The sequence below is a fragment of the Mustela nigripes genome, chromosome 10 (genome assembly GCF_022355385.1).
Source record: "Mustela nigripes isolate SB6536 chromosome 10, MUSNIG.SB6536, whole genome shotgun sequence".
Classification (NCBI taxonomy): domain Eukaryota; kingdom Metazoa; phylum Chordata; class Mammalia; order Carnivora; family Mustelidae; genus Mustela; species Mustela nigripes.
The window spans coordinates 26,940,713-26,956,859 of NC_081566.1; the positions used below are offsets into that span (position 1 = coordinate 26,940,713).

At 47.6% G+C, this 16,147-nt stretch overlaps 1 protein-coding gene across 2 annotated transcripts in view; it reads left to right on the plus strand.

Moving 5' to 3' along the window:
• Positions 1–575: 575 nt before the first annotated feature.
• The window catches only part of KIAA0040 (KIAA0040 ortholog), a 42,948-nt gene continuing 27,376 nt past the window's right edge, over positions 576–16,147 (plus strand). The window contains exon 1 of one of the 2 annotated variants that reach the window (XM_059412855.1): positions 576–733. The gene's annotated coding sequence lies outside the window, so the exon portion shown is untranslated. Of the gene's footprint in view, positions 734–8,651; positions 9,090–16,147 lie in introns of those variants that run through there. The other variant, XM_059412854.1, reaches the window with a different exon arrangement.

A 16,147-nucleotide genomic window follows, 5' to 3' on the forward strand; every position in this document is an offset into this window, starting at 1 on the left:
GGCGCTGGAATAGGTTTCCAGATCTGAGCCCCCAGCACAGGACAGAATTCATTTGGCTAATGACCAGCACACAGATTCCTTCCCATTCCTGCCTGGGAGTTAGCTCATAACAACAGCAACAGCAGGAAAAGGGCTTCACGAACATAAAAATAAACAAACTTTCTATTTTTAGCAGGGCTGCAGCTGTGAGAGCTTCATTATTTGCATTTTAGCTGCAGCATTCTGAGGGAGGAGAGGGGAGGAGAGGCAAGGCCAGAGGGGTGGGGAACGCGGACAACTGGGGGCCGTCGCTCTGGGAGGCAGACTTTTCCAATGCTGAGCCCAATTACACAGAGGCCACAGAAACCAATGTCCAGCCTGCAAGTCTCTGGAGTCTGCAGGTCTGGAAAAACTGGACAGGGTCAACCAAGAAGCCAGCCCATGATTGGGCTCTTTTCAGGCCATATATAGAAATAAATAATCTTTTACCCACATGGTATTTAGAGCCACAGAACACTGTTGCCTAGTGACTCCATCAGAGGACTAGAAGCTCACTCGGAAGTAGAGACGTTTTTTGTTTTAACTCAGGCTCTCAGAACCTATGGGAATCTCACAGGAACTCAGATCCAGCGTGTTCCAGGTTTAAACACTGTGTCCAGAATTCTCAATGAGCCTGCAGCGTTGTCTCCTGCCCACCCCTCCCTGACAGCCGGCAGCATCGGCAACTTGACAAAGGACAAGCCTAACGCTGGAGGTAGGGAAGGACAGAAGCTATCTTGTTCTTCTTTTCTGTTTCCCTGGAACAGAACCAGGTGTTGTGATCCAAGGCCGCCACAGAGGAGGGGTAGAAAGGTCCTTTCCTTACGATATATGTCACAGCAGCTTTAGGGAAAGTGTGTACCTGATCTGATTTCAGAAGGAAGTCTCTTTGCCCACGCTAATCCCTTTAGCCCTGCCATGCCTTGACCCCATGTCATTTTTAATTATGTTCTTTTCCCTTCGTGTATCCCTTTTCATGCATCATTCCAGCTATATTTTCAGCCTGTTGTGAGGAGACAGAATTGTAGACCCCAATTTCCTGACGTAAGAAAGAACCCAGTGTTTCTTCAGGTGCTTACAAGGAGGTAAATTCAGAGGAAGGGCGACATGCTCTTCCACACTTGGGGAAGACTCCACAACCTCCCAGGTTTGGCCCTACAGCCAAGGGGCTTCCCTCACCGGCCTATGTTTTCCTGAGAACTGTACCACCCTGCTCATTCAGAGCTTCCAGCCCAGCATGGGGGACAAACAAGCGGCGATTTCCTCACTGTGGGCAGTCTCTAGGGTGGATCAGCCCAGAGTCCCTTGAGAATGCAAAAGCCTGGCTTTTTCCTAAGTCTTGGAGAGCCAAGATGTTTTCAGAGAAGATGATGGCTAAGCAGGGACTCAGGCAGGTAGAGATGAGGTAAGGGTAGGAATATCTCTTCAAAGGCTCCTCATTTAAGAGCAGCTGCCAAATAATATGGCAAGAGAGAGAGCAAGGCTAAAATAGACAAGAACTAATTTCAGCACCACAAATATAGTTGGTTTCTACCTCCCTGTAACATTTATCTTGTCACCCAATGACATTACTGAGCAAACCAATTGTGATCAATCACAAGAAAGAGTATCATTCTCTATTAGAATGTGGATTTCCACAGCTAGCAATGTAAGCCCTAGAACTTGGGGTTGAAAGAGATCATATGGACTAAATCTCCAGGGATAGTAATCCCTTCCACAGCATCCCTGAGAGGTGGCCACCCAGCCTCTGTTTGAATTGTTCTAAGGATAGAGAGCTCTACACTAATCAAGACAACTAGTTAGTTCGTTAGTCAGTCAGTTAGTTAGTTAGTTTTAAAGGCAGGAGCTAGAGTATATAGTGGCCTCCTACTAGGCTGGAGTTTCTGGCTCTAGTCCCTCAATCTCTCTACACTGCATTAAATCCTACAAAAGCCCACCAGCTTGAATTTTTTTTTTTTTTTTGAGATCAGTCTGTTCATTGTTCAAAGTCTGCAGTGACCCCCAACTACCACCATACAAATTCTAATCTGCTTAAAGACTAGAACAGCCCGTATCAAAATGTAACCATGGTTATCACTGGTCACCAGATTTATAGATGATACTTGGTTTTTCTCCTTCATAGTTTTGAGTCTTGCCCTAGTTTTCTGCATTAGAGAGACAGAGAGATTGAGAAAGGGTTATCAAATAATTAACATAATTTACAGAACATCCCTACCATTTATTCCCTCTCCACACCTTTGTCTATGTTGGGTTCAACCCAGAAACCTTTCACACTCTTTCCCCATCTTCAGATTCTTCTGCATCTCCTCAATTCTGCACAGCCCAGCTCTATCATGAAGGTTTCCATGAACTCCAGCCCTTACTTCCCTTAAATCCAAATTTTAAAACTTAGCACCTCGTTATGAGCAGTTTTCTGATATCTGCTAATCATTACATGGGTCAGTTTCACAGCAGATTGTAAATTCCTTAAGGGCCATTTCACAGTGCCTACCTAGTGCAATGCAGAGAACACTGCAGATTCTCCATAAACAATTGCCCATGGCTGGCTGGCTGGCTGAAATCCCACTAAGTTTCATTTATTAGCTCAGTTGGTTAGAGCACAGCTAATAAGTGTCATATAACGTCACTTCCTATGTTTCCCAAACTGGGGTGGGGTGGGGGCATCCCTGGAGGTATAAGAAGGTGTGTCAAGTGTATATGAAGCTACAAGATCTCAAATAATGTCTTCCTAAAGCAACAATTTCCTACCCTTTAGGGCTACTTTGGTGGAAAAGTTTGGGAAGCATTTTGTAGCCCATGCATTTCCGAGGGCAGGAATTTTCCAAGGCAGATATCCAGATTCTGCTTGAGTTTATCAGTTTAGGCCTTGCTTCCAGATACTTTCAGATGACCAGGAGGTCTAACACTCCACCAAGAAATATTCCTGGAGTGCGTCATTCATCCTGCCTACAACAGCACTGGCCTAGGAGCCAGAACACCTTGGTTCTTGTCCAATTATGCGACGATGGTGGGCAACCAGCCTCTTCAGGCCCCAGCTTCTCATCCACCCTGCCCTCCTAATAAAGATCGGGTTAAATTAAACAACATAGGCGAAATGTCTCTGTGAACTGAAACTTATATATAAGCTTCAAGAAGTATTATTATTTTTGTTACCATCCCAGAATCAGATCATTTTGTTTGTGTCCCAGTTGATTAAAGTGGGTAGCCGTGGGGTTCTGAATCCAGAAAGTTCTGGGTTCAAGTCTGACCCTAGGGTAAGCTCCGCCATGCCAGAGCCTGATACATTTTTGTATATCTCATGTTTCTCATACTACTGGGAACATACATGTGCTGAATAAATGTGTTCCTATTTCTCAGAATCTTACCATTTACAGGTAAGATCATTACTGACCATTTACCTGCTCTTTGGAAAAAAAATTTTTTTTAATTTTCCAAATTAATTTTCCAAATTAAATTTTCCAAATTTTTTAATGTTCCAAATCCCTGTGTCCTCATCTACTAGACCGGAATGATAGTATGTCACAGTGTTATGAGAAATGTAAAGGCGTATGCCTACACTGCTCCACACATAGAAAACAATAAGTCAATGGTAATAAAACTAGAGAGGGGGAGTGTATATCCGCAACTTAGTAAATGAAGGCTATCCCATTATTTCGTGTTTTTGTCAGCCCTTCCTTTTACCTATTATGAAAGAGCCAGCCTAGGGAGAGGAAGTTTGTTGGTGGCAACGTTGAGGTTCTGAGTCACTGAACTAGTTAAGGAAGCAAACTTCAAAGGCACAGTTACTTTACGGGCCCTACAGGCAAGAGGAATAAACAATTTCAGCCTTCACAAAAACTTCTGCCAGAATGAATGTGCAGGGCAGGGCAGGCTGGGGCTTCCCAGACATCTCGCTGACAAAGTGGCCAGAAATGTTTTCTCTCATCCATGTAAATACTCCCTGAAACCCACACACATGGTGGGCTCACTCAATAAAACGATGCATAAACCCATCCCCAAGAGAAGAACAGAAGACAAGGGGAATCACAAAAAGAGGCAAAATGAGGGGCACCTGGGTGGCTCAGTGGGTTAAGCCACTGCCTTCAGCTCAAGTCATGATCTCAGGGTCCTGGGATCGAGCCCCGCATCGGGCTCTCTCAGCAGGGAGCCTGCTTCCTCCTCTCTCTCTGCCTGCCTCTCTGCCTGCTTGTCATCTCTCTCTGTCAAATAAATAAATAAAATCTTTAAAAAAAAAAAAAAAGAGGCAAAATGAGAATACTAGGGGGCTGTCCTCCAGCCCTGAGACCCCCTGCCAGAGCCTATTGTTTCCATTTGAACAAAACCAAAGCTAAATTGCACCTCAGAGCGTGGAACAGTAGTGCTGGAGAGTTTACCCACAGCCAGCCACAGTGCCGTAAACATAGCTTCCAAGACACAACTCTGGGGGGGCTATGCACCAGAAGCAGGAAAGGAAAACTGAGCCCCTTCGCGCCCCAGAGGTATAAACCAAGGGCTTTCCGAGCCAGCCCTTGCCCCCCACCCCATCATCCCTAGTTATGGAAGCGGCAGGGCAAGGTGCTCTGGCCCTGGAACATGTAGGAACCCTACAGAAAGCGCATAGCGCACACAGCCGTGGGACCTGTATGCATGGGGAGACACGTGGATTATCAAAAGAGACATCCAAGAATTTCTGCAACTTTCCCCAGTGCCAAGATTTGGAGCTACAGCCATAAAAGTAATATTTTTCCTGGCATCCCTGATGCAGCATTGAAGGCATTTTGGATGCTACGTTAAATAGAGTTCCCAAGAAAAGTAATTGTCACTGCTCTTTTAGGAAGAGCTTTCATAATTAGAGTAATTTCTGTCAGAATTCAACAGCTTAGAAGGGAATGTCTGAACAGAAATCTAATCACAAGAGGGAAATATAATAAATGGTAGGAAAACGGGCTCTCCAGATCTCTTTAGAAATCCAAAGCCAAAATGAAAAAGCAATGCTTTCTAAAAGGGCGGTGAGGGAAGCTGGTGGGGAGTAGAGGAAATGCTTTCTTAGAATGGCTATAATTAAGCTAGAGAACTTGCTGGGTTTTAGATAACCTGCTAAAACTGAAACACGCACAAGACTAAAAATAAAAGATGGTATCTGCAGAAGATCCCTGGCTAAGGTAAAAAGCACAAGGTTTTGCTGCCTTCTTGAGGCAAAGGCCACTGGGACCGGGGATTGGGCAGGGAGCACCGGCCCTGCCGATTGGCTCAAATCCCAGCTCTAGCGAGGCCAAGACTATTGTCCACAAAGACCCCTTATACGCACAGTGAAATGACCTGCTGGGCCACCCTGAACTCCCCAATCCATGGAGCAGATCTTAGCTTCCTGAAGCTCTCCTTTATGGCTCTGCCATTCACACATCTGTCCAAACCCTTCTGGAATTCACTAATGTTACCAGCTGGTGCCATCTCTGGGAGATAACCCATTCCATACATTCATTACCTGCTACGTGGTATAGCATTTCCGCTGACTTGTCTTGAACTTGCTTCTCTCATGGTTCCAAGACACTCATGTATTTCAGGATCTGGTGAACAAGTCTGTGCTCATCTTCTCCATACCATTTGTAGGCGGGGTCATTCCTTCCAAACAGCCTGCTCCTTGTCAGAAGCCCTTCTGACTTCCAGTGGGTTCCTCAGAAAGTCCAGGCTGACATTTGGCGACTTTCTGGAGCCCTGTTTATGCTTCTAGATACTCACCCAAGTGTCACAGGTAAGAATATGCCACAGTTTTAGGGGAGAGTAAGATAAGATTCTCAATGTAATATTTTCCATACCTGAAGAAGATGCCCATTTGGAAGCAGAACTGTCCTGGGCACGAACACATTATCTTCTAGACTCAGGGTATTTGCAAACTGATGGGAGAATGTGGATGGAGGCCACACATGGCACATTGAGTCTGGTAGTGCCAGTCCACCTGGCTAAAACAGGGTGTGGCCAAGAAAGAAAAGCCAGCGTAGACAGTCGGCACCTTCATAGCAGGCTATGGGCTGGACACTAAATACCCTATTGATTCTCACGACACTGAAAGGGAAGCTTTTTGTCCCCAACATACTGATGTGAAACCAGGTGTTAAATTAGTAGGGGGTGATCACACCAATTTCCAGTCTCAGTTCACATATCTGCTTATTTTGGCTTCTTTTTTTTTTTTTAATTAGATGTTAATGCTCTGATTCACTCCATTTAGAGCCCACTAACCCCCTGACCACCTTCAAATATATTTACTGAAAACACGAGAAATAATGAGGCTTAAGCAAAATGTAACAGCACTGCGGTTGCCCAGGGCCTTTTATGAGTTCATCAAAGTTAGGATTTAAGTGCCAAGGGAATAAGACAGGAGGTGGGTGCTCTAACCTGCTTTTTAGTAAGGAATACATCATTCGCCCAGTGTGAGAACATCTGGCCAGATGCCCACCTCTTGTCATCTACTATATTGCATCTTCCTAGTAAGGTCCGCCAAGGCAGACCTTGCAGCCTTAGCAACCAATTATGAGCCAGTCCGCCATCTTGCTAGCCCATGGGTCTCTGATTTCCCTGGGCCAGAAGCTATTGGCTTTCTGTGCTTCACTGAGACCTCACAGAGATACTACCTTACAGACAGGACTCTGATTTTCTTTCTGACGTTTGAAACCATGTCCATGAAGCCTTCAGCTCAAGCCAATGGTCTCCATTTCTCCATCCAGTTCGGTTTCTTCTTGTTTCCTCTCAAAGGCAACCTTAAATAGCCAATCTGTAATGTTGCTCTGGATTTCCAGAAAAGTCTTTTCTGTAGCCTTCCCTCGGTAGGACTCATTGCAGCCCTGAACATTACCCTTGCTCAAGTGTGGAATTCCTTCCCAGAAGGCAAGCCACTTCTCTACTTGATGATATAGTAGTAAAAGGATGAACTGGGGAGTTCAGAAACACTGGAACTCCAATCAGGGCTCCACCATCTATTAGTTCTATGACTCTGAGGAAATTGCTTCACTTCTCTGAACTTATCTCCTCATAAAACGAGAATACATCTCATAAATGAGTTTTGAAAGGTTTGGGGATATGTGTAAAGCACCTGGCACAGTATCTTGTGTCCTTCCTCAAGATGGGAGGACATATCCATTCCCCAACACTTTGGCCAGCATTTAAGGCCTCACTGCTAACCCCCTGCCACACCCGTCTGGGTTTCTCAATGCCCTCAGACTCTACACCTGGCTCTAAGTTCCAGGAATGTTAGAGGACCCAAGCCTACATAGGTAGATATCTGCAGGCTCAAAGTATGATTACAGAAGGAGCCACTGGGCAGCGTGGTAAACCCTTCAACGGAGGGAAGCCCCTCAGTCTGGACACTTCCAAGCAGCCTTGCAAGCACAATCTTCCCATGTCTGCTGGGACTACCTGTTAGCCCACTTGCTTCTTGAACCCGCTTTCCCCCTTCTCGTTCAGATCTAGATTCAGTTCACTCCACCTGGATTTCTGGAAAGATAGTCTCGTCTCATCTCCTTCCGCTGCAAGAAAAAAATATTTTTCCTTATTCATTCTTGGCATTTCTGACCGAAGGGCTGAGTTTTCTTTTTGGCCATTCAACTCAGAGCCATTTGGTTTCTCCAGCACTAACAAAAAGGAGTCTCGTTGACCTCAAGAGTCATTTTAATTCCCACGTGCAGAGAAGGCAAGACCCCGCTCAGCACCTGGCACCTGGTCCCTGAGCACCTGGCAAATACGGTCAAGCGGGCAGCGCCTCAGGTCTATGTCATGGAAGGACTTGACCAGATGGCTCTGAGGAGGCCCCTCCAGGGCCAGCCCCTGGCACCACCCCACCCTCAACCTGCCCCCCAGTAACCTTGGAGACACTGAACAATCTCCCTGCCAAGGGTCCAGATGCTCCAAACTGGACCCACAGAAATCAGAATTAAAAGCGAATGGAGGGCAGCTGAGGAGAACGCGAAGGACCTCTGAGAACTTTCTGCAAGCAGTTTCCCCCTTGGTCTCTGCTCAGACAGTTCAGGTGGTACAGGGTTATCCTTTTTTTTTTTTTTTTCTTAAGATTTTTATTTATTTATTTGACAGAGATCACAAGTAGGCAGAGAGGCAGGCAGAGAGAGGAAGGGAAGCAGGCTCCCTGCTGAGCAGAGAGCCCGATGCGGGGCTCAATCCCAGCACCCGGGGATCATGACCTGAGCTGAAGGCAGACACTTTAACCCACTGAGCCACCCAGGCGCAGGGTTATCCTTACCGCCTTCAGGGAGCAGCACCAAGGCTGTGTGCAACCCCCCCCCCCCCCACCCCACCGCACCCAGCGGTTGACTGAGGCAGCTGGGTGTTTTCGTTCCTCCAGATAGGGCTTGGGAGCCGGCACTGAGCTGGCGCCCAGTCTGTCCCAGGGCCTCCCTCCCACATGCCTTCCACTCCCCCTGCCCAGAAGGCCGCTAAGACAACACTGGGTTGTCTTCCCCTAAGCAGAGTTGCCCCGGAATTGTCCCAGGTCCCTGGGAACTTGGTGCGTCTGTGAAATGGACTGAGGACGGGCGCCGCGGGCGAGGAGAGCGCGGGTCCCGCAGGAGGCGTGCTCCGGCGCTGGTGGGGCACCGGCCCGCGGTGGCTGGGCGGGGACGGAGGGGCGGGTGGGGGGAGGGCGGCGGGGCGGCGGGAGTCCGGGAGGAGGGCGCGGCGGGGCGGGGGCGCCGAGTCCAAGGGCACCGGCGGTCTGTGGGCCCGGGAGGGGAGCTGGGGCCCAGCCCAGGCGGCGGGAGAGAGGGCGAGTCGGATTCAGGAAGTTCTGTCTCTGACATCAGGGGCAGGACTGAGTTGGAGTGAAACCTCAAAAAATGCGAGGCGTGGCCCGCGGGAGGGCAGAGAACGCCGAGGGTGCCTTCCTCCAGGCGAGCGGCAGGTAGGCGCGGCGCCCGGCCCCCGCTGACCCCTCCTCTCGGCACCTGGCTCCGCGCGGGGGGCGGCCTTCCTCACCCCGACCTTGACCTCACCCGGGACCCCGCCGCTGTCAGACGGGCCGCGCGCGCAGGAGACGGAGACCCCCTTCCTCCCGGGCGCCTGCAGGAAGCCCTTGGGTGGACTGAAAGGTGAGTCTCCAGACTGTGTGTGTGTTAACATAGCTCAGACTGTGTGCGCGAATACATTTTAACCTGCGTGTGTGTGTTTGACTACACTTTTAGCCTTGTGTGTTAATATAGCTTGAGCTTGTGTGCCTGTGTGTGGGTGTGGGTGTGGGTGTGTGTGGTTTAAGTTGCTCTCGGTTTGGAAGGGAACTTTCAGCTCACTTTCGTTCTTTATAAGGATTGACCAGCCCCAGAGGTAAGTGAGATCTAAGGAATGTTTCTAAATAGCCTCTTGGCCCTTCATGACTCTGGTTCTAGTTTGTTTCGCTTCTTTGCGAAGGTTCTCTGCAGGCTGACATCTGCTTCTGGACTGAGTCCACAGGGCTCCGGGGTGGAGGAGTTAGGGTGGGGTTCCCTTAGTCCAGTTGACAATATGGCCTGTAGGTGCTTTGGGACAGCGGGACATTCTATTTGCTACTGAAAAAGTCAAGGCCTGAGACCCACTAAAAAGCATCTCAGTCCTAGATGTTTCTAAATTATTCTAAGAGAAGCCAAATTTTCAACCCGGCTAAGAAACCAGCCGAAACGAAAATATGGCCTGGAGCCAGAGGTGGAATGGGAACCTGCCTACTAGCCTCTGAGCCTCCGGGGGGATTTACTATGACACAGATTGCTTCCTAATTTCTTCGAATCTCTAGATGGTCCCACTCCCAGCACCCTGCCCCCCAGCTCAGGGGGGCCCAGACTGGCTTGTCTGAGAGTAGAATTGAGGACACAAAAAGACCTGTTTCCCTAGTATTTTTAAGAGCTTCACAGAATACATTGTGTAATAATCGAGTTAAATAAGCTATATACGTTAGCTAGCAGGAACACGTGTCCTGCCTGACCGAAAGGGAAACCAACCCCGAGGTGCACTGTCCTAATTTCACGGAGAGGAGACTGCGGGCAGCCCACATGCTAGCTACCTGGCAGGACTTCTCCACCGAGTCTGTTCAATGAGGAAGGGGGAAAGAGTGCACTTGAGAAGATCACTCTTTCCTCAGAAACCCCCTCCTTCAAAGCAGTTGCATCCCATTCACTCAACTAAAGTTTGTAAGAATCTGAAGCTAATTTTAAGGAACCCTCATCTGAAAGTCTGGATGAATGATGGGAGAGCCTCGCGCTATAAGGAACAGGTCTGAAAAAAACCACTGACGTGTCATTTGTCAAGTTAGCAAGGGTCTTACCGTCATCCTCCTACTCTGATGTGCCTTCCTTTTGTCCAGTGCTGGGCTAGCCAGGCAACTGTGCAGGGAAATCTGATTGAATCCTTCATTTCCTCTGAAATTCTGGCTCCCCATTCCCACCCAAGATACAATCTAGGAAAGAAATACAGGACAAAACAAATGTTTCTCCGGCCTCTGTACTTGGTCAATATTTAGCCTGTAGAATAAAGAAAGAATGACTTCTGCCCTTTTCTATGAAAACTAAACGCTAGAGAATAATAAACACTCAATAAGTTAAGTCACCGACTTCATCCATTCATACAATAGTTACTATACCTACTATGTGCTGGGCAGCATGCCAGGTCCTTGGACTCCAAAGATAATGAGATCATTTCTGCTTTTGAGGACCCACAATCTGATAAATGACACAAGATACAGAAACAGACTATAGTTCAGAATAATACACATTATAGTTGGAGCGCCTGGATGGCTCAGTTCATTAAGTGGCTGGCTCTTGATTTTGGCTCTGGTCATGATCTCAGGGTCCGGGGATCAATCTCCACGTTGGGCTCCATGCTCAGCATGGAGTCTGCTTCAGGATTCTCTCTCTCCCTCTGCCCCTCCCCTATTCTCTCTCTCTCTCTCTCTAAAATAAAGAAATAAATCTTTAAAAAAAAAAAAAACACAGAATACACATTATAGTTGCAGTAGTTATGGGACACTGAAGTGATCCAAAGGAGCGAGTGATAAACTCCCCCAGGAATTATCCGGAAGTCAACACTGCAGGAATGATGGATGAGTGAGATGTTGGAAATGATTAGGGAAAGGGCATTTCAGGCAGAGGAAAGAGTATATGCAAAGTCAAGGATACGGTGGGAGAACTGCAAGAAATTGTGGTCATAGTACTATACTAAGGAAATCATTTTGGGTGTTCAAGCAGAGAAATGGTGTGGTCAGGTTTGTGTTTAGAGAGAGAACTAATGGCCAGGATGGCAGCTGTCTTGGAGATATGAAAAGCAGAGATAAGGAGGACCTCAACTAAGATCATGACAGTGGGAATGAGGGAAAGGGAATAGATGTTAGTGGTGTTTAGGAAGTAGAGTCAAAGTACACCTCATGACCAAGTCAACGTGGTTAGGGGGGAGTGAGCGGAACAGAGGATGATTATAAGGTGTGGAGCTAAGGGGGGGGGGGGCGTGCACTGTGATGTCCAGAACGCAGATCGTATGAACTAAGGGAGCAGTGGCCTTGGGAAGTGGATTGTGGGCAAAGGCATTGATTAACACTTTACACACATTTAGGTTAGATGTGACCAGGAGAGGCCCAGGCGTAGACACATGGTAGGGGGTGGTCTACAGATACAGGTCTGGAGTTCAGGGAGAATGGAGGGGCCTCCCATTTAACTGCCCCAAATGATATGCATAAAAGCAGTGTGGAAGGTGGCCAAAGAGCCTGTTAATAACATTGCCAGTGAGACCATGTTAACACTGAAGAGGCTTGGATTTGGCCAATACTGATTGGCCTAGAGATATTATTTTCATAATATCTATATTTCATAATAATGAAAATAATTTTATTATTTTCATAATATCATAATATCAAGACATTCCCAGGATGCCTTGAGGGTGATACGTAAAATGTTGGCAAGTGTCCTGTGTTAATGGCACTCAGGCAGTACGGATGCCTTTAACCAAACAAGTGAATCTCCAGGAATCACTTCACCCTATGAGAAATGCATCCTTTAGTTCAACTTCAAGAGCTGCCAAGACCTCCCAGAACTCATACCCCAAGCCTAGTAATTGTATCTGTATAGGAGAGTCCTACCATCACTGGAACAAGAAGGATGACTTTCTCAGACGGATTCTAAACCCTCATAGAGTAGTACTTAAGGCGTAGCTGCCATGACAGATCAGGAAATCATGTGACCCAGTGTGGAAGGGGGAAAAACCCTCAAACTGGGAACTAGACACGCATGGGTTACATTGGGGGCACCTGGGTGGCTCCGTCGGCTAAGCATCTGCCTTGGGCTCAGGTCAAAATCTCAGGAGTCAAGCCTTGGGCTCCCTGCTCAGTGGTGAGCCTACTTCTCCCTCTTCCCCACCCTCCTGCTCATGCTCTCTCTAGATCTCTTTCTCCCAAATAAGTAAATAAAAATCCTTTTTTAAAAAATGGCGGTAATTGTTACTTTCCAGAGCAATAGTTAGAATCAGAACCAAACTGAAAAAGAAAGATACATGTAATGTATCTGCAAGTTTCTAAAAAATGTAAGTTGTTTTGTTATTATTACTAATCTTTCCTCTTGAAGCTGCCAGCTAGACGGACTGTGTACGTGTAGGATCTGGGGAGTATCATAGGCCCAGACATGCAGCTTTTTAACTATATCGTAAAAGTCTCCTTCCGTCGTATCGATGACATGCATCTCTTCTGGCCGCTTCTTTTATTCCTGATCTCCAGTAGTCAGAGCCCAAGGACGTAACTGCTCTGTTTGTGCAGGTCTAGCACAGCACGAGGACTCCTGGGAGCTCGTGGTTGAAAGCAGCCAGGATTGCACCTTTTAACCCCGGGGACCCAACCGCAGTTGCACTGAGTGACCTCTCAGAGGGGATGCTGTTTTCTTAATCATCAGCAAGGTGCCGGGTAAACCAGCACTGGCCCTGAATCTGAGCATGGGCTGATGACTTGAGTGGAGCTGTGGTCCTCTTCTGTCCCAACCAAGGAAGCCTGACCTAGTCCAACCCCCATGAAGCTCAAATTTGACGATGACACCCAAACTTTCGATACAGCCGACTTCTGATGAGGGCTGGCTGCTGATGAGCAAAAGGAAATAACCACAGGCTCAAAGACTTCAAGTGGAAAAACACTTAGAAATGAGCCAGCCCCGCCCCTCACTTCACAGATGAGCAAACTCAGGTGTGAGAGCTGAAGTGTGTCCCTGGCTCCGCAGCTGATGAAGGGGGGCAGGGGAGGGACCACAACCCAAGCTCCGTCTCTCTCCGCTCAGGAATAGCAGACACTCTCTAGGGTTTCTATCACCTGGATCTTGTGTACCTCATTCACAAGGACACACACTCAGACAGCTGGCAGAGATGCAACATGAAAAGACTCCACTTGAGGGCTGAGCTTTCCCCGAGTGGCCTCCAGGTAAAACCAGGAGCGGATCTTCCCGAGAAAGGGGCAGATCTCCTCTTTAAGGCAGTCTCCATACCACACAGATCCCTTCTGTTTCCTTAACTTCTGTCCTTAAACTTCTCAAAAATTTCCAAATACTGGGGCCCCCAGGTGGCTCAGTAGGTTAAACGTCTGACTCGGTTTCATTTCAGGTCCCAATCTCAGGGTCATGCGATCAAGCCCCAGAACCAGGCTCCACGCTCAGCATGGCATCTGCTAGAGTCTCTCCCTTTCCGTCTCCCTCCTCCTCTGCCCCCTTCCTTCTCTCTCTCAAATCAATAGATAAAATCCTAAAAAAATAAAAATGCCCAAATACCCCTGAAAAAAGGAGATAGCACTGGGTGCCTTAATTAACCAAAACCTCTTTAATGTTTTATTAAACTTGTCAGGAACAGGGTTTTGAGACGAGTGGACAGGTCATCTTTAAATATCAAATCCTGACTCACATGTCCCCATTCCATGAGAAAGGCTCCAAGTGAGTCACAGGAGTTCAGGGATTCATCCCAGGCGCTATAAGAGAGAGAAAACAGTGGCAGATAGACTTTTTTCCCCTCTCCAGGCAGCAAGAGGAAAATCAACAGCCAGTTCTTTGAAGGGCGATCCCCAGGGCCACAGACCAGCTCAGGTTTCTGACTTTTCCACCCGCACTGGCCTGAGCCATCTGAGCCGAACACCACCTGGGAACGTGAGCGGACCTCAACGTAGCTGAGTTCCAAAACGAACCTCACACAAACACAACATTTCTTTCTCGGGGCAACTCCCAAGAGGCCATGGCAGTGTCCAAACCAAATCCTGGCCCCTGGCAAGAGACTTACTCCAATGATCATAAGCGAGCTGCCCCGTGGAGCTTGTTGCTAAGAAATGAAAGAAACCCTAATCATTGCTGTATTTCTTGGTCAAATGGTAGATTGTTTCTAAGCCATCGCAGGCTTGCCTTTGCTCTTAACCCTCTACAATGTCTTCCTCCTAGGATGTTTTTCAGTTGACTTTTATTCTCCTTAAACACACTCCTGATTTCAAAGCTGGTTAGGCTTAAGAAAAGTCCATCAGGAGCTTCTTTAGTTTTCCAAGCAAGTCTTAAAAGAAAATTGGCAGGAGAGAGGGAAAAAATGTAACAGCAATAAGAATGGTTGTATGTTATAATACTTTCAGTCTTAAATTGTCCTGAGAACACAGGACACGGGTTTCGAGGTCAGTGCAGAGGCTGTGGGTTAAAGTCAGTGGAAGAAGCCGTGGAAACTCCGAAGTTCCATTAGCTGTCGTGTTATGGGCACAGGAGACACACAGTGGACATGCTGTCTCTTAACCCGCATGACTTGTGACTCTGGCTGTCGTAAACAGAGAAGAGAATGGTTTAGTACAAGTCAGGAGCTTGCTTTTCTCTCCCCGACCCAAGTGAGGTCCTGAGTCTCTATCCTTCTGGTCCTGGTTTCCTAATTCTGGCACCTTCTGTAGCTCCACCAGGGGGACAAAATATGGTCTTTCAGAAGCCCTTCTGCTCGAAAAGCCCTGGCCATAGCCTGGAGGCTCCATCAGGCCACAGCCTGGAGGCTCCATCAGGCCACTCATGCACAGTGGCCTAAAATCCCCCAGGCACTCACAGTGGGCAAAGTCCCCTTGCCAGTGACGTGGGACTGGGAGAGAGAAAATATACAGGGAACCATTTGTTGGTTCCCTTACACTTTTCGTGTGCATGCTAGGCTCTAGAGAGCCGTTCATTGAGGCATGCAATCTGACAGCCCCCTCCCAACCAGGTTGCTTTATGAGCATGTCAAAATTGTTTATTCAACATTATGGGACAGAAAAGTGGCAAAGCTGAAAGGAAACCCACCACTTTGAAGGCCAGCCCTGCAGACTTACCCCATCTGTCAAGCCCATTTCTTGTAAATGACTGAGGTCTACACCCTCCCCTCTCTCTCTCTGCCTTCCACTCGAGACCTCAAACCTTCCCTCCCGCCCAAGGCCCGCCATCTGCTCGGCAGCGATGACCAGCACTGCACAGCAGAGCTCTACAGTAAAAGCTCCAGCCTCATTGCCAGGATGACCCACACTATCCCATCACGAAACAGCCTCTGGGAAAGGGCAGCCCATTTGCACCCCACACCATCCAGACCTGACCTGCTCCGAGCTCTCCTGGTTTCTGAAGGAGAAACTCGGTTCCTGTCCTGCGGGGATGTTTGGCCCAACACCTTCTCTGATTCAGAAAAGAGGCCACGATGTGCTGAGTGCCTCAGGATACTTGGTGATCTCCAACTATCATGCTCTTGGTAGATTAAAACGGGAATATTCTTTTTTTTTTTTTTTTTGAATCTAGAATATATAAAGAATTCTTTTTTTTTTTTTAAATTTTTTATTTTTGATAAACATATATTTTTATCCCCAGGGGTACAGGTCTGTGAATCAACAGGTTTACACACTTCACAGCACTCACCAAATCACATACCCTCCCCAATGTCTATAATCCCACCCCCTTCTCCCAAACCCCCTCCCCCCGGCAACCCTCAGTTTGTTTTGTGAGATTAAGAGTCACTTATGGTTTGCCTCCCTCCCAATCCCATCTTGTTTCATTTATTCTTCTTCTACCCACTTAAGCCCCCATGTTGCATCACCACTTCCTCATATCAGGGAGATCATATGATAGTTGTCTTTCTCTGCTTGACTTATTTCGCTAAGCATGATACGCTCTAGTTCCATCCACGTTGTTGCAAA